A 19,487-nucleotide genomic window follows, 5' to 3' on the forward strand; every position below is an offset into this window, starting at 1 on the left:
ATCAGCAGATGAAATGCCATCAAATCCTATTTACTGAATTCAGTGAGAAGTTAAATAGTTAGAAGGTAGAAAATATGACAACTTGATCTCTGTTCCATATGGTCCAAAGATGCAGAACATCAACTGAAATCTCTCTTTAGTGGTGCACAGCAAGGATTAAGTCAGCCAGGTAATTTGCTCCAAGAGTCAACAACACTACTCATCAAAAAACAAGCAAGCGAACACACACAGACAAAACACCCAAAGCCACCCTGGCCAGAAATCTCAAGAGCAAGGAGGTCAGGGATGTTCTTTTTGTGAAGATCCACAACGTCTGATAAGAAGAGAGGGCAATTTTAAAATCAATGAAATATTTACTGGAATACTGAAAATCATTCCTGCTTTATTTAAAAAGATGTTTCATAGGTATCTATAAATAAAGGATTCCTTCCTTATGTGCCAGCCTTTCAGAAACAAGGCAAAGATGTGAGACAGAAAAAAAAAATGGTCTGGCCATATCAGCACACAGTATGATAGACTGTCCCTCCAAATGACACTTTCATTATCAGTAAATTTATGTTCCTACTTCAGTATGTAATAATGACCATTCATAGCAAAAGCATGGTGCCTGTTAATGGACAGGAGTGGGGATAAAAATTCATTAATTAATGTGGAATTGAAGCATTTCCTCCACACACTTTGAGCAGCCAAGTATTTCAGAGCAGATCTTGGCACCCGAGTGCAGGTATAATAATTATATACAATTTTCAGTGATTAAAAGGTTGTAAAGTAATTTTAGATACATCTCAAAATTATTTATCTTATAAATGAGGATAGAGTGAATACGAGCTGAATCATAAGTAACACTGTTCAGAGCTGAGACGAAAAGCTTCTAAGGGGAGATTCCTCCTCTCCAGCAGCAACATCTCAGCTGCACCTCCAGGGTGGTTATCTGCTCACCATTTTCTGCCTTTCATCTTCTGAAAGGGCAGGTGACTCTGAGTAGTGTGATTTGCAAATATCTGTAACATCTTTTCTGTAGCAGTAATTTAGGCAATAAGCTTCATGTTCAGCATTGCCTGCTCTGATAACCAGCATGTTCACATCCATGTTTGTGTTGAGGATAACAATCCTATACATCGCTTTGTCATTCTTCCTAATGGATTGCATTTTACTACACTATGGATTAATTTTGTGCTTCTGTCTCTTAACTTTTAATCTTAAAATAAATTAGCACATTGAATCAGATGGAGAGCCCAGCTGTCTGTCATTCACTGGAACCATGGCCTCAAATATAACTGCAGGTCAACCTGGCTTGTAAGCAAGTGAGGTGCTGGAGGAGATGCCAAGGTGTGATATAAGAGAGTTGGAAATAGTTCCAGGTGTTTTGTTATGCAACTGTTATCTTCATTCTGAATTATGTGGACTCCAAAACTGTTCCCTACTCTTTAGAGACAGACAATGAAAATAGGTCTTTCACCTCTGATGGGCTCTGATCTAAATTATTTCAGCATAGCACCAGGGGTTATATTAGACATCAAAGGCATAATCGTTTCATTTCAGTGTTAAAGTCTAGGAATCTATGGAAAGACTGAATGGGCCCCAATCATAACCTGAAAGGAGGGAATAGTTGAAACTTATTTGGGAGTGGGAAGTGTACTATCTGCATCTGGTAGCCCTGAAGTTTCAAGAACAGACAAGGGGTTCAAGGGGCTTTCTAATGTATTTTCACTTCGCTTTCAGGTGGGTGTGGGAAATCTAACAATTTGCTGATGAATTCAAGAAGTAAACAGACACAGTTAAGGAAAGCCTTTCATTTGGAATCAATTATAAAAATAGGCAGTTTTAAAACACATTTTAATGAATAGAAATATGCAAAAACAAACAAACAAACAAAACAAAACAAAACAAAACAAAAACTTGTCTTTTAATTGCAAACAAAGCTATCAAATATTCTGCCTATGCGTGATGAACACCAACCTTTCTTAGATTAAGTATTGTCATATAAAAGAAATCCAGCAAAATATATGATATGATTCCAAACGTAACAAGGCATTTGTCATCTTACATTGTTTCTGTATCATGTTTTGCACTGGGTAGAAATATAATGTTTTTGGAAACTGCTCCTAGTGTGACTGTGCTAATAGTAGTATGAAAGTAGTGGGGGCCATAAAGCTATTACTCACTCAGTGAACTAGAGCACTTATTTCTGTCACCGTAGTAGGGTTAGCTCACATATGAGCCAAGCCAGCTAGCAGTTGGATGTGTTAAAAATATAAAATGAGGCTTAAGAGAAGGAAGGAAATAATTCTAAAATGCATTGTATTCAGCTGACAATTAGAGTTTCTTCCCTAAGACCTGAAGATTACTCTGAATAGGAGGGAAAGTTGAATTCTGGGGGCATTGTATTGATCTCTCCAACAACCCAAGTATCTTAATATAAAGCTACAGAAAGAAACCTTAGCTAGGCTCTGCAGAAAGCCTGTTGTGAAGGGGTGCAGAGCTTCAGCCCAGAGCTCAAGGGAATGTTGTAAGGTAGAGTCCTAACAGTAATTTCTATCAAACATAAATTTTAGTATGTTATTTCTAGAAATTAGAGACTTAGTGATGATACTCTATGATTGACACCTAGTTACAGCATTAACTGTCTTTTGAAAAATAGTATTAAGCTACCCCCAATTTTTAGGAAGTCTTTCAGACTGAGTTGCACATTGAATGACAAAACAAAACAAAACAAAAAAAACAGCAACAACAAAGAAACAAAAAATAAGTGAGATATAGGTGTTACTCATTGGAAAGTAGAAGATATCTGTTCCATGTTGCAAAGATACAAAATAAAAGGGCAACAGAGCTCCCCAAAATCAACAGTTCATGTCAACAAAGTGAATATTAATGAAAAACAAAACAGAGCTCTTCCTGTGATTGATTTTCATCATGGTGCCCAGGTATTAAAAATGGCCATAGAAATTGAGTCATCATTCATTAGCCATCAGTCATTAAAATAACTTCTGCTTCTGCTCTATAGTGGGCAAGTATCACTGCTGGTTGTGAAGGCTCAAGGCTGTTCTGTGAAGTCTATTCACACACATTATATTCTGCAATGTAAAGGGAGGCAAATGCATCCAACCCAGTCTCTCCCCATGTGCTAGCAAGGAATGTGTTCCAGAAACCTGTAAGCAAGGCCCTGAGCACAGATCAGTCAGCCCTACTACGCTGTCTGTCTCTGCATAGCATATCACTGCATGGTGGGGGGGTGCCCTAAAAGCATATAGAATCACTGCCTTTGTTCTGAGTCCAAAGACTGATACCCACACAAGGACTTAGGTGTTTGAGAGAGGATGTAGGCACATGTCAAATGTGGAGCTTTACAGAGCCTCCGTTTTACTAGAAACATTTATGGATATCTTTTGCCTTGAGGAAAAGGACAGTCACCATGCTGGCCAAGAAATTAGGCAGTGGAAAAAAGCCATCCATAGCTGAAAGCATGAGCTTCTCCTGGAGCCACAGCTCTCTAGCCAAGAGCAGCACTAATTCATATCCTCTGCAAACTGGCACAGAGGGAAATGTGTAAAAAATTCCTGCCGTTGGTTTGAAGAACATCTCTCAGTCTTAGCATCGACTCTGCACACTCAGATCCCTCATTTTTATCCAGAAAAAAACATTGATATTACCATCGATATTACCAAACAGGGAAGCAATGGAGTCAACTCAAAAAAGGCTAGCAACTCTCAAGGTAAAATAGAGACGCAGTTTGGGCAGATGCCTTGTTCATGCTGACACTAATCAAATTCCAGATCACCATATCTTCAAGTGCTAACAGGAGAAAAGCTCAATTTGGGTTGCTTGCTCAGAATTAAAGGTAGTTATTTTGGCAGAGGCTGAAGTACTGTCTTCAATGCTGATGATGGGCATCGGGACCCAGGGTACCCAGAGCTGGAGGACCATGATGGTGGGAAAGACAAACTCCCAATCAACCCTGAACATGTGCGGGATTTGCTGCTCCACCTGGATCCATACAAGTCCATGGGTCTGGATGGGATCCATCCCAGGGTGCTTAAAGAGCTGGCTGATGTCATCACAGAACCTCTCAATTATTTTTCAACAATCTTGGGAATCTGGAAAGGTCCCAGTAGACAGACCTATCAGTCTCACATCAGTGCCTGATAAAATTATGGAGAAGATGATTCTTGAAGTTATTGAAGCACACCTGGGGGAAAATGCAATCATTGGTCCCAGCCAACATGGGTTCATGAGGGGTAGGTCCTGCCTAACAAATTTGATTTCCTTTTATGATAAATTAAAAACAAACAAACAAACAAACAAACAAAAAAACACCTAGTTGACCAAGGGAAACCAGCTGATGTGATCTTTTTGGACTTCAGCAAAGATTTAGACACAGTTTCCCGTACAATCCTACTGGACAAAATGTCCAGCATACAACTTAACAAAAACATCATATTATGGGTGAGCAATTGGTGACAGGCAGGGCTCAAAGGATTGTGGTAAATGGGGCCACATTTGCCTGGCAGATGGTCACTAGGACCATCAAGCCCTCAAGGCTCCATTTTAGGGCCAGTCCTCTTCAATGTCTTTATAAATGATTTGGATTTAGGACTAGAAGGTGTTTTGAGCAAATTTGCCAATGACACCAAACTTGGAGGAGTTGTAGACTATGATGAGGGTTGAAAGTCCTTGCAGAGAGACCTGGACAGATTGGAGAGCTGGGCAATCACCAACTACATCAAGTTTAACAAGAGCAAGTGAGGGTCCTGCACCTGGGATGGGGCAACCCTGGCTATACGTACAGACTAGGCAATGAGATGCTGGAGAGCAGCCCCACAGGGAGGGATCTCTGGGTTGTGGTTAACAGCAAGTAGAATATGAGCCAGCAGTGTGCCCTGGCAGCCAGGAGGGCCAACCATTTCCTGGGGTGCATCAAGCACAGCATCACTAGTCAGTCAAGGGAGGTGATTGTCCCACTCTACTCTGCGCTGGTGTGGCCTCACCTCAAGTACTGTGAGCAGTTCTGGGCACCACAGTACAAGAAGGACGTTAAACTGTTGGAGAGTGTCCAGATGAGGGCGACGAAGATGGTGAAGGGCCTAGAGGGGAAGACATACATGTATGAGGAGTGGCTGAGGGCACTGGGCCTGTTCAGCCTGGAGAAGAGGAGGCTGAGGGGTACCTCATCGCGGTCTACAACTTCCTCACGAGAGGGAGTGGAGAGGCAGGTGACCTATTCTCTGTAAACACCAGTGATAGGACCCATGGGAATGGTGGGGCAGGGGAAGTTCAGGCTGGACATCAGGAAGAGGTTCTTCACCGAGAGGGTGGTCACACACTGGAACAGGCTCCCCAGGGACGTAGTCACTGCACCAAACCTGTCCGAATTTAAGAAGCGATTGGACTGTGCACTTAGTTACATGGCCTAAACTTTTGGGCAGACCTGTGTGGTGCCAGGAGTTGGACTTGATGATCCTTGGGTCCCTTCCAACTCAGGATATTCTATGATTCTATGATTCTACGAATTGGGAACCTTCGTTCACCCAGGAAGGTCTGCCTGACTTCAGGTTTAGCCCAAATTCTGTAAAACACTGAAATTCTTCAACATGAAGAACTTAAAGGGACATTTGGACTCTTAAAATAAAGTTTCTCCCAGCTGCATTTGTAGCTGGCATCTGCAGTTGCTGTAACTGATGAACCTTTGAGCTAAAACCATTGTTTTCCTATTTTAGCTTATTTATGTGTAATGGCATTTTGCTTATAGGCACTGCTTTTCCCATAGTCATGTCTTGATCCTATGACTGCTTAATTAAGTATGTGCTTAATTTTTTATAACTTACTTATTCATGAAAGTTTCTCATTTGATTAAAATTAAGCATATGAATGTTGCATATCTGGGGTTCTAATTAGTTTTCTCGGCTGCATTTGTTTTTCTTTTTCTATAAGTCATGAAGGGAGTGAATAAAGACAAAGGAAAACTACATCTGTAAAGGAAGTATGGAGCTTAGCAATGACATCTGACATGGTTCCTACTTCACTAAGAATAAAAAATGAAGTCAATGCTTCTTTTTAAACTGCTTAAGGATTTAAAAGCTTCAGGGCAGATCGGGGTAACTGCTTCAGACTTTGCTGTAAGGATTTACAGCCTGATTCAAATCCTTCTGAAGTCAATGAAAATCATTTAGCTGATTTCACTGGGCTTTGGATTGGGCCAGTACAGCAAACGAGAGACTTAGCAGAATTAAGGAGTTAATGTCCTTAAAGCTGTTCCAGACTTGAAGTGGTTTAAGGTCTTACAACGTGTTTTCAGGTATCTCGATGTAATTCAGAGTGGCTAAGCTCTTGCATTAAATGTGCTCTTTTTCTAGTGGTTTTGCTTGTGGCACCAAAGCCTTTGCACATTCATCAGGGCAATTTTGACTCAGTCATTTCTCTGGAGTGAGGTCTCTGCACAGCCAGTTTCTCCCCCTAAGCCCCCAGGGAGCTGCAAATGCACACATCTGGGCAGCTGAGACAGCAACACATGCATTTTAAGACACTTTTATGGCCTCTGCTCGGGTAGGTAGTGTGGGAGGATGTGTCTTGGCATGTGTGAAAATGCATGAAGATTCATGTACATAGGCTGTGGAGAAAAAAGCACCAAAAACCTTATTAATAAAGGCCTGCTCAGTTGGTTGGTCACCTTGGCTGGCTGTGAAGAGGTTCTCCTCCAGCGGGGAGACAAGGTTGAGATTCTGTGGGCTGGAGGTTGCCCCTGTTCTCTGTTGTTGTGACCTTCCCCTTGGAATGTGCCTGGGTGTGAACTCTGTTTTTTGGCAGCAGGAAGACTCAAGCTTCCTTCCCTTCAGTACAGACCGATGTAGGGACAAGTACCCACTCTGTTTCATCACCTACTCTGCCATCCCACTGCTGAAGTTTCACCATGTCCTTTTTCTTATTTAATCTGGCATCCCTGAAGCCTGCTTGTAGTCACAAACTTAAGAATTCTTGTGTTCTTAGTGGCCAGCACAAAATATAAGAGGACCCTTTTTCCCTGTCTGGGTAATTGTTGAGGAGTGAGTCAGAAAGAAGTTCTAATTAATTAGATATGGTATTTTAGGGTGTTTCAGCCTGGTAAAGTATGGACTAGAATCCAGATTTCCCATTTATCAACCTTAAACAGCTCTGACCTTACCCTGAACTTCACACTTGCCATGTGAGTGTTTGTTTATGCTGGAGTTTGGTACAGGAGACCTTATTAGGTGACGGTCAAGATTTTGTTTTTAAATGGATTGTTAATGTGTTACATACTCAAGGAGATGTTGATGCATCTTTGCATCCAATTCCTTTCCTTCCATTCCTCCAGCAGCCCTGCATAATGTGAACCTGCTTAGAGACCTTACAGATTTCCTCACATTCAGGAGGGAAAAAAAAAAAAAGGCATGGGAAAGAAAACAAGGATGTAGCAGCAGTAGAAGTGGAAACACATTCTTTAATCATGGTAATGGAGCAGATGCTTCAACAGCAACAGCAGCAGGTCCAGTAAGTGCTGCATCTTCTTCTTTCATCCCCCTCTAACCAGAGATGCTAGCAACATGCCATCTTTCCTTCTCAGGATTTTGCTTCCAGTAGCATCTGCTGTGTCTCTTTCTCCTACATGCTGCAACATATGTAGCTGCATCACAAGAAGCAGCCAAGTCATACACTAAGATAATTTACATTAATGATTTGTACTTGCTTAGTGGATAAAATCCCTCTCTGTAGCCTTGATTCATCACAGCTGCTTTGTGCTACTAGTGTCTGCAGAGAACAAACGGGTGATTACTGAGTAGCCCAGGATTAAAAACCTAGCAGGAGTGCTTGAATTAGGGAAAATAACTTCAGTAATAATAAGAAGAAGATCATGAGTTTGTATTTGTTTTAAAAGATGGTGGCTGTTGGTTTTCTATGTAAAATACTTCTTTTCTTACTGGCTTCGTTGACAGAATCGATTCTCAGAAATTTTCACTATGATTTCCAGAAGGATATGATTGCTTATTTTGCACAGAATAGGGGGAAAAAAAAAAAAAAAAAAAAAAAAAAACTGAATCTCATAACTTTACTCGTGTGTCCATGACAAGTTTGCCTCTAGAGTAACCCAAATGTTGGCTGTGGTGGAGACTGCAATTTCTCATATTTTGAACTGTTATGGTTTGCTCTACCCAGCTTTTGCTCAAAGGATGACAAATGCAGGGATGAAACAGCAGCACTTGATACCTCCTTGGAACCCCACGTCACCATCCCTGGGTTTCAGGGACAGCCAGAGCTCTGGGGAGCTTGCAGAATCAGGCCCACCAAGAATACGGCATTTGAGCTATTATGCAAATTCTAGGTAGTGCAAACACCAACACAGTCAATTACACACAGCAAAAACATACACAACAGCCAGGAAGCCATATGATAGATATTATGTTGTGACTATGTTGTGGGACTTTCATCTTTATTGGCAAACATTTCAGGCAGCAGTTCAGATTTACATAGAATCACATATGTGCTTAAGAAAGCATTTTATCTCCCCCTTGCTTTACCAAGCTGCAGTTACTAATACCCTGCTACCAGTAAGTAATTAAGATATTTCAGTGCTCTTCAGATAATCGTTCAGAATGTCAGTGGCTTTTCCAGACCACATCTAAATTCCTTGAAGTTGTAAAACTGGGATGGAAATTTCAGGCAAAGTGGCAATTCTGCTTATTTCTAAGCTGAAACTCTTTTCCAGTGTTTTGTTGGTTCTTGCAGGAACCCAACAGAAAGTGTGCAAAAGGAAAGTTTATTGCATTGAAGGAAATCTTCAAACATTCCATTTGGAAAGGTTTCAAAAGCAGGAGATATTGTCAGTGTGTTGTATTAAGAAGGTGTTGTATTTTGTTGTCTTTTTTTTTTTTTTTTTGTCATGTAACAGTTTTGTAACTTAGATCACATTTCTCCTGTCTTTTTTAATTGCTTACTAATAATTACTTGTGTAATTAAAGAACACTTCTAAATTAGGATTTTTCAAAGGAACCAAAGAGAGGTTGTTTTTTATGGAAAATCAGGCTCTGAAATAATAATCCTAACCCCTGTATATATTATATAGTCTTGTAATTATTTAAATTCACTAGAAAATAGAGTACTATATTTTAAAATATTGCTTACATTCTCTGTTCATTATATATCATAAATTCCTAGCATCAGCTTATTTTTCATCTTTTTCTCTATGGTTTAGTTTGATCCATTTAAATGAAAATGCTTCTGAACACTCTACCCATTAAGACAGTCAGCATCTAATGAACTAGGGGAAGGCCAGCAGTCCCACTGCAGTATGGAGATCATATCAGAAAAGTTTCCCCAAATGCTACATATATCATTTAGAAAAGCCTCCCTAAGATTCCTTCCAAATGAACAGTATTTAAGTATTTTTACAAAAAGCAATCAAAGCATGTAGCACTTGAATTTATGTTACATTAAAACTCTGTGATTGTGCAATAATAAAAGATGAATGTGGATTTATATTGTATGAAAATTGATTAATATTTTTGTAGCATTGCTCAATAAAAAACGTGGGGTAGAATCACAATGGTTATCTACTTGCACTGAAAGGCAAACAACAGAACAGTTCGTATACAAACTGTGTGCAGGCACAATGTATATGGCAATTTTTCATCTCAGATATAATATGTGAAGTATTTGTAGCAGTAGCGAAAATACTCAAGAACTGCAGTTGCAAGCCACCAGATAGGGCTTCCATTGCAGAGCACCTGAAGTGCATGCTCTTAGGTGCCATTTTGCAGATCCATTGCAGCAGCAGCTGTTAGGGAATGCAAGGTGTCAGCTTCTGTTTTGTAATGCTATGTGTTGAAGGATAAGACTATTCCCAGGATGAAATTTGGGGCAAATAGATAAGACGTCTTGTCCTGAAGGTTCAAGAAAATATGGTTTCTACAGCTGCAATGTCTGTAATCATGGAGAGAACATGCTGCAAATAAAGAACTCAGCCTGGTGGAAATGGAAGCCTCTTAGGCACAGAAAGAGTCACCATGCCAAAATGTGCATATTTTAATAGCAAGGATCATTAGCAGCAAATGATTTTAGCAAAATATTTTTTTGCAAATAGAGGGCGCCGGGGCTCCTCAGGTGTCCTTAAATGTGTATTAGATTGTGTTTGCAAACTTCTTTTCTGCTTCATTGTACAGATGAGAGAGTGGTGGATCTGGAGAGGACGGTAGCATTTCTTTGTAAGAATATAATACATTAGCTGGGAGAGTTAGATTAGGATTAAAAGAGAGGTATTCACATTTACTCAATTAAGTGATCTTGGTGAGCCATCTTCCAGTTCAGTAAATCACTTAACAGTGTATTTGAATGCTTGTCCAAATAGGATGCAAGTGTTTATACCCATCAGCCATTGTGTAAATTCAGCCTATGTCTCTCAAACCCAGTTTCAGTTATGTTACAAATTCCTCAGATAGGAACTATCAGTTCCTAATGTGTTCCCACCTTGCACAGAAGTGGATTGCTCTGTGTCCAGACCTCGTGGGTGCTGCTGAAATGAAAAGCTATATGTGTTTATAATAATCCTATAGCAGTTATTGTAAAGCATGCAGAACATGTCGTGATAAATCAGGCAAAGGCAACTAGATTAACAATCTGAGCCTGTGAGATGAACAACATGGGACTGTCTGAAGAAGGCATCCTGTTCAGGCATTTTCCTCCTACTCCTCTTTTTCAATGTTCTTTTTTTAAAGGTCTTCCCTCTGTCCACCTCCACATTAAGAAAAAAAAAAAAAAAAAAAAAAGTGCCAAAATTCAGTTTATTGGCTAAAAGGCAAAGTGCAAACAGCCCCAGTGTTCATCCAAGTCTCAGAAACATCCTCTGTTCCTCTATTTCTCTGTCAAGGAGTAAGAAACATTGAATTTCGGGTATCTCCAAAGCCTTAGTGGTGCTTTATTCTTCAGTGTTTTTATTCCTTCTGACATTTCCTACATGGAAAGGGATGTTGAAATTAACTTCTATTTATGCAAGAGTTTGGAGCTAATGGCTGTGTGCTTTGGACCACCGGGCACATCTGTGCTCTGGCACTGGCATTGGGCTGGCCCAATGGGAGCTATCTGCACCCACTGCCCACCTGAACACATTAGAGAGGTTAGAGAGGCTGGGTGGTTTTATGCTGACACTGTCTCGTATGAATAGCATATACGTGGCTGTGCTTAGCCAGGTAAACACTGGCTGCAGAGTTAAAATGGTATCCTAGCAAACCACAGAAAATAATAGAATAAGCCTGATTTCCCCAGTTAATTACTAATTGTGATCATTTATGCAAAGTATTACAGGATTTTTTTTATAATGATGTACTACTGTTTCCTTATTTGCTTTTTTAAGAGTAGTAAATTCATATTCATTCACACAGCACAATACTTTTTTTTGTCATAAAATAAATAACTCAGCAAAATATCAGCATTACAAAGTGATATTACTTTTCCTTTGAAGGCTCACTTTACACAGCATGTCATTACTGGAGACAGTGCTGCTTTCAGATATTACATTTTTTCTTTCTCCCACACTTTTCTTTCCATTTTTGGCTAAAGTTAATGGAGCTGTATGTTAATACCTCTGTCACTGGTCTTTTTGTATTCCACCTGCCAATCTGCTTACTCTTCCAGTGAGTGACAACACAGGACATGATAGACATATTTACAAGAATGGGTGGTCTGGAGGAGGCTTCTTGCATGCCACTTTTCACCCTTCACCAAAATACGGGGGAAGGGGTGGGGGTGGGGGGAGGAGGAGAAGAGGGGAAAAGAAGAGGAATGTGCTGTTTATTGTGCATTGTGCAAACTGCAAGACCCATTGGAGGTTGTTTGCTACCCTTCCTTCCTGACCTGTTGCTTTATGGACTGATTCATGCTGAGCTCATACTGAAATACCCTTAACTCATGTGCATCAGCCTGAGTCAGGATTAAACATGCAGGTCAGGGACAAGACTCCTTTGCAAAGCCCATGGGCAGTGTTTGGCTGTTGGGTCTTGCTAGAAAATGTCTAAATAGGGAATTTGTCCTGCTGGATTACTAATATGGTGCAAAGCACAGCTTGGAAAGGCACTGCCATGGTTCGCTGTGGTTCAAGCTGAGGAGTGCAGGAGCCCACAGGATTTCAGCCCCAGCCCATTTAAATTAATCACTTCACAGGAAAATACAGCTTATTGCTACAAGATAAGTCCACTCGCTGTAGACCCTTCATGTTTGACAGTAAAAGTGCACTTCTCTTTAGGACTCTAAACAATGAGTTGAAAAGCCTTTATAATTAACACTTTATTAAAAGATCCTAGATAAGAAGGAAAGCCATTGTCAGAGTGTATGCAGCATCCTCAGTAGGTGCTCAGGCTACATGTACATCATTTCCTCATACAAATCCTAAGGCAGAAAAAAGATCCGTTTAACTCATTGATTCCCTGTATGAGGTCCTATGTGCTCTAGTACCTTGTGCTGCTTTAACAGTGTTACAGGCAGATCATTTTGTAGTTTTAGTTCTTACTCTACAAATGATTCACCCGTGGGAGAAGTGTGAGCCTGGGCTGTGTTCTCAGTGGAAAGTAATACTAGATGTTTTTGGGTAGAATTTGTTTTGGTAACAGCAATAATTTTAAAATAATTTTGGTTTTGTGAATGAAGTCTTAGGCACTATTTATACAAAATGTTTTGTTTTGTTTTGTTTGTTTTAAATGAAGTGGTTTTTATTCTTTGCATAATTTTAAAAACTTTTTCCAAGCCATTTTGTGGGAAAATAAATAAATAAATAAATAAATAAAGATCATCAAATTTTCTGAACTTGGAAAAACAGTACCTGTAAAGAAGCAGGCAGAAAAAAACTCTGACGTGAGGTTCAGAAGTGCTTTGGATGATGTCCTCTGTCTAAGACATACAAAATATAAGTGGTCACATAGAGTTCTGCTTCTGGAAGATCCCCCCATGCTTGCGTGCCTATGTGAGAGCAATTATAGTCAGCCATCTTAAAGAACCGGCTTCTGTAACAAATAAACATATTTACATACTGAGAGCTGAAGCCATCACATCAAAGACGCAGTTGAGGTCAGATGCCTGTTCATTTCAGAAAGGTATACTGGATGCTGTCACTGAGGCTGTGAACACTTTACATCTATAAAACATCACTTAAAAAAGCAGAGAGTATAAAGCTTTCAATTTAAAGGCTAGTAGCAGATTCCTCACTTTCTGGTAGCCTCCCTCCCCCACAGGCATGCTCACACTCATCCTTCTGCAAGTCAGTCAGCACTTCACCAAACAAGCAGGACTTCTGCTGTCATCTCCAGCTTGGAAGACCAAAGCCCTCAGCTGACTAAAGCTGGATAGCTCAGGGTCAAGACTGTAGAGCATCCCTCACTGAATAAATTAACCAAACCGCCCCCATTTCAGTGCCTCCACCCATCATGAATGCAGGAACCACCTGAAATGATGCTAAATCAGAAATACAGATATATTGTGAATTTCAGAAAGAGATCAGGAATAAAATTGTGGCTGATAGCTATAAGTGAGATTAAATTTAGAAATATCAAAAGGCTGATGACCTCACAGGAATGGGGTAAAGCATAGAAGATATGACATTCCTATGCATTATTGAATGCTATGCGTGTATGCTCATCTCTTTAAAAGAGGAAGAGCCATGCAACACAGAACATCTGCCAGTAGTTGTAAAATTCCTAGAAATGCAAAGAAAAAAGAGAAAAAGTTTCTCTCTAAATGAAACAAAACATAGGAAGTCGCTTCTTTTTGCTAAGTCACTGCTTTCTGTGGCTTTTTGATCAATTTCTGAAAGGATTGGCAGCTCAGTTGGTAATTAAACAGTTTCTGGAAGAACACAGGCCTTTTGGAGTGTTTCGAACAGTCTCTCCGTTTTCACCTCTTCTCAGGATCTCTTTGAAGAACCAAAGTTGAAGATGTGTTTTCAAAACATATCTCAACTTTGTGAGTTTCAGACAGAAATATCTGGATGACTTTCATTGTGCAGTGGGTCCTTAATGCTATATTGTACTTAGACGACAAATGTTCATAAATATCCTTAAGGTTTTGAATGATGTTGTTGACTCCTTCATTCAGGAATTCAAGTTATCTCGAATACCACTGAGACAATACTTTTTAGGTCAGCACTGTTTTTTCAATTGTTAATGAAAAAGAGAGGAAAAAGCTTACTGTATTCTAGCTGCTACTGTATATAAACATGTGAAATCTGTACTGTAACTTTAGGACATTGAATTGTAGATTGCAATGTATTTCAGAAAAAAAAAAGTTTTAGTTTGCAAAATGATTTTCAATTTAGCAGGAGCACTGTATAACCTTGTTGGTTTAAAAAAAAAATAAAAAAAATCATTTTTTACTTGAAAATACTAGTCATTTAGGAATGAATTCTCAAAAGGTCTAGGGTTACCCTGCTTCCACTCCCTATGAGCTATGGGATGAACTCATTGACTTCATTGGTGGCAGGGTTACAGTGCTGCAGCTTTTTGGCATCTTTCTATCATTCATGTCTTCACAGATTTGAAATAGGAGTGGACTAGTGGACATCTGAGGTCTATGGAGGGTAATTTCTTGACCAGATCTGAAATCCCTTCAGGTACTTCCCAGACTCTTATTCTCTTTCTGTTCTGCAGGGCCACATAAAACCTCCACAAAGTCTCCTTCATAAGTTCTTTGAGGAAGATCATGGGAAAGCAAAAGTGGGGAAGGTCTTGTACTAGTCCTGAGCTGAAGGGGAATTTCATCATTAACTAACTGAAGGTAGTTGTTCCCAAGTTTTTTGAATGCAGCCATAGCTGTTTACAGTCAGCTATTCAGAAAGTGGATGTAAATGACTAAAAAAGTGCATATTTTGCAATGAATTTTGAGTGTTCTGAAGACCCATTAGGAGCATTCCCATTTATAAACCCTATCTATTGCAATATTATTTAATAATACTTGCAGATTTAATTGTACTTGCAAATAATTAAACAACTCTACAAAATGTTTGCATTACATTAATTTACTTCACTTGGCCCTGCAATACTAGAACCATAATTACTTACATATTTCCATTTACTATTTTCTAACCTCTCTTTTTAAACTGTCAAAAAGCATTCTGGAGACAGTTGGATTGAAAAAATACACGAAGCATGTGTCTGATTAATATTTTAAGGCCATGAGGATCAAATCTAAAAATGTGGGATTTTTATCCAGCAAGTTTACATTAACTGGTAAAGCTGTATGATGTATGCTTAGAAGCCTTTTTGTAATCATTGACTGATATGAGAGTTTTTATGTGGCAAAATGCAGCCACCTATGCAGTAACTGCAGAATGGGAAAACAGGTTTTGACTTGTTATGGAGGGGTGGCTGTGGAGCAAGCAGAGGGTGAGCTTGGTGCCTCAGCTGTAAAACAAGTGGCCACCTTGGGCAGCTGTCCTTCATGTGCTGCGCCCCAGCCCGCAGGCATCAGCACCCACCTATCGCCCTGCTGCCTGCTTGCTGTCGGCACAGCTGATCAATGGGGGTGGTGTGGTGTCAAGCTCATCCCTTCCTCCTGCTGCAGCAACAAAAATACACTCTTATTTCTGATTTAAATAATTTCCTCAGTTATTAGGAGGGAAGGAAGTACATAAAATTGTGTGCAGTTTCTTCTCTGGCTTCTGCACTCCTGGGTTTATGGCCAGTCTGCTGTAGCACTGGCAATTAATTCCCTGTGGGAAGAGACCCTTTTTCTTAGGAGGGCTAGACATGAATGGTGACAAGGGAAAATACCTTAACTCCTCCTTTGATTTTTGGTCAGGGTGTCAGGGAAGGTAACTGCACAGGTTGTGGTTTGACTCTCTGCACAGGGACAAGGTGCATTCAGTGTTTGAAGTCATTGAGCTTATTTGCTTTATTTCCAAAATGAGATCTAAATCCAACTTTTCAGAGAGGTGCCTATGTTCATACCCCTGCTGATGTTAATCTGGGGTATTATCATCTGTTACCTCAGGAGTATCACCAAAACTTCCTCCAGTTTCCTCTGTTTTGAGTTGTGCAATGTCTTCTTACAGCCATAGCATTCCAAGTAGGCTTGAGAAGAACATACTCCTTCAGTGTCCAACTCTGGAGAAGAACAACTTCTTTGCTGTAGGACCAATATTTCACTTGAAATAACTGTTGGATTCCCCAACGCCCTCTTCCTCCATGTTATAAACTGCTAAGTAGCTGTCGTGTTCCACCCCAGAAGAGAGTACATTTCAGTGATGGGTGAACTAATTCTTATTCTTTCTGCTTCATTGATATAGTGGGGTGTCATTAATCTTTGCAAAGTCTTTGGAGGTTGTCATATGGTAGATAGTGTCCAAGTAACAAATATTAAATTAATTAGGAATAACAGCATTCTGTTTAAAAAAAAAAAAAAAAAAAAAAAAAAAAGTAAAAAACACACCCTGAATTGCACCTGTAGTGGCTATTTATTGGTTTTGTGAGTGGCACTGAATGATCTGTACAGAGTAGGATCCTGTGAGAGAACACTGTGACTATCTGAAAGGTAAAACTGTCCTCTGCTGATAAACTTTTACTGCCATCAGTTGAGGAACAGTTCCTTCTCTGCACTAAATTCAAAATCATAATCCCTTAGGGAAGAGGCTAGTGCATTAAGGACAGTGCATCCATCAAATATACCACCAAGTCCCCTTGAGCTTCTTCTTTTGGAATGGCAAGATTTACGGGATTTCTGCCACTTAGTACCTTACAAAAAATAATAATAAAAAAGGATTAAAAAAAAGACACAAAGCTGCTGAGTCTGGTTTCATCCCTACCAGCTCTCATGGCTTTCAATCCAGCCATGAACATCCAGACAGAGCACTCTTAACTTTCTCCTGGTTAGGCCAGTTCTGGATTCCTTCCCCTGATAAAATCTTCTTGGAGTTCAGAGAGGATTTACCCGAGTTAGGACACCAACATTTGCTCAGGTACTTGTAGGTGTATTTCAGAGTATCCAAATAGCAACCCTAATGGAGGGACAGCTAGCAGGGACAACTCTACCATCAGATCTCTGCTCACCATTTGGCTGGGTCAGAAGCAGGTCTGTGGCTAAGGGGTTAAGGTATTGATGGTGCCTGGTGACCTCCAGAAATGGTCCTGGGCATTTTCTGTGGAAATGCTACTGAATGACATGAACAACATTAGCTCAGGAGTGTCCAAAACAGCTTTAGGTGCCACCCACAGCAACCCTTTTCTTTGCAGTGTTACAGGGCTTAAAGGAAAGCTCCCATTATTGAAAGTACAGAGATGGATTTTTTTTTTTTTTTCTCCACAAAAATATCTTTGGACATTTCTCTTGACATTTTTTTTGTACAGCTCTGAAATTTCATTTCACATATCTTAAGGGAAATCTTTGGCTGTCCAATCAGAATAGAAAAATAAAAGCATGCCTTGCATTTAACTTTATTAGCAAGCATAGTATCAGGCAGTAACGCCTTCATTATAGCAATCCAAGTACTTCCTGAATAATTCAGAAGTGCCAAACAGAAGACTTGTTGCTTGGATGTGCTAATGAAAATATCAAGGGAATTAATTAACAGTCAATTATATCAATTTTAGTTTTGGACATTGATTATGATGCTAAAAGTAAAATCTACAGTCTTTACTATACATAATTTCTTACTTCTGAGTGTTACAGTTCAGTTTAATAATTCCAGTTAAAAGTGTAAAGGAAGTATCAGATTATTTTTCACTTTTTTTCCCCTCCTTTTTGATATGGTATGTACATTTTCTGTAACAAAGATGGTAAGTTTTTGCTAGTGTACATTGTAGCAATATGCTTTGGGAAAATGAGCTTGAAATCAGAAGATAACAAAAATAAGCATACAATGTGTACATATATATATATATATATTCAAGTTCATTTTAAAACTGGAGACAAATATTTTGTATTTTAATACATTGGCTTTTCCAAAAGGGAATTTTTGATTTAGTAAAAACCAAGCTTACCTGGAACTGTTTTGTTAAACTCCATGTGTGCTTTTAAAAAAGGTAACCTTTTCTGATCTTTGATATTAGAGGAAAGCATGTCATTGAAATTGGTTTTTGCATGATTTGGCATGAATTGTCTAGACTGGTGTACAAAAACTGACAGCTAGTAGGAAAGTAATTAAAAATGTATTTTGCTGAAAGCAAAAGTATTTTTGGAATCTATAACAACCATCTTTAATTTGCCAACCATTTCCACAATTATTTTATATTAACTGTAGGATTTTGTGTCCTAGAAAATATGTATATAGTTGAGCATTGATAGCTTTCCAGCTTGATCATCTCACAAACTCTGCTCTTGTAACAAAATCACAAGAGCTGAAAAGGTGATAAAATAATACATTCAAATCTCTGTGTCACCCTTTATGAATTATTACGATTGACAGTAGATGGTGTTAGGACTCTCTTCCATGGATGAAATGTTCCTGTATTTTGACTGGAGCTGAACTGTTGCTTTACTTGGACCTAATACAGCTTTTCAGGTTTGAATGTAGTAAAAGTGTCCCCAGCTGAAAAACAAAAAGCATAAATCTGATAAATGAGAAACTCATAATCTGGGTTTAGAGCCATGTATTGTGATATAGGCTCTTCTCTCATAATGAAGGAGCTGAACTCTTATTGCTAGTGCTGGATAGCCCTTGGTATTTCTCAGGAAATTATTGTCAATATCAGAATAATTTGGTACCCCTCTGCACTTCATTGAATCGCTCTACTTGTGCATCCTACAGCAGCCAAAGTCTTGCTGTAAGTTACTTCAGATAATTCTGATGTAATTATGCAAGTGCAGGGTATGCCCCTGCCCTGGGAGGTTGATGAGTTAGAAACTATTACAGAAATGTCTGAGCATCACCTAAAACCAGACCTGCTTCTCATTTTTTTCTTCAAATAAATAATCACTAAAATGCATGGTAAGCTTTCCTCTCAATCTGACACTATTTACTTTTGGAGCATAAAGGAAAATTCAGGTATGTGGCCTTGTGGCTGCTAAATGGCTAGTGTAGGGAAACCCGAAGGCTCCTTGTCTCTGCATCCTCAGCCTGCACAGAGAGCAGCAGGGATGTTGTATCACTGCTGGGCAGCCTGCTGGCATTCTGGAGTGTAGGAAGTGGAATTCACCCCAGATCTGCTGCCCCCAGAAACACAGGTGAGAGGGATGTGTTTCTTCCTCTGGTAGGAACAGTGGCTTCATGCCCCCGTACCTCTGCAGGTTGTGGTGGCCAACTGTGGGGGTTTGGGACACGCAGATGAAGCCAGAGTGTCCCACACATTCATCCAAGCTGAGTCTCTTCCCGAGAATGGCATAAATAGTTTGCTCCAATGAGTTTATTATGGAGGTGTAAATTTATCGTTCTCAGGTTACATTTCTGATTCAGTGCTTTAGATGAGAAATCAAATCTGAAGAACAGCAGTGAATGCATTATCATTTACTTTAAAGCTGGAGATTAAGTATTAATAACAATAACTGAAAACATATTTGATAGTCCA

Source organism: Anas acuta, chromosome 10 (assembly GCF_963932015.1).
Source record: "Anas acuta chromosome 10, bAnaAcu1.1, whole genome shotgun sequence".
NCBI classification, from domain to species: domain Eukaryota; kingdom Metazoa; phylum Chordata; class Aves; order Anseriformes; family Anatidae; genus Anas; species Anas acuta.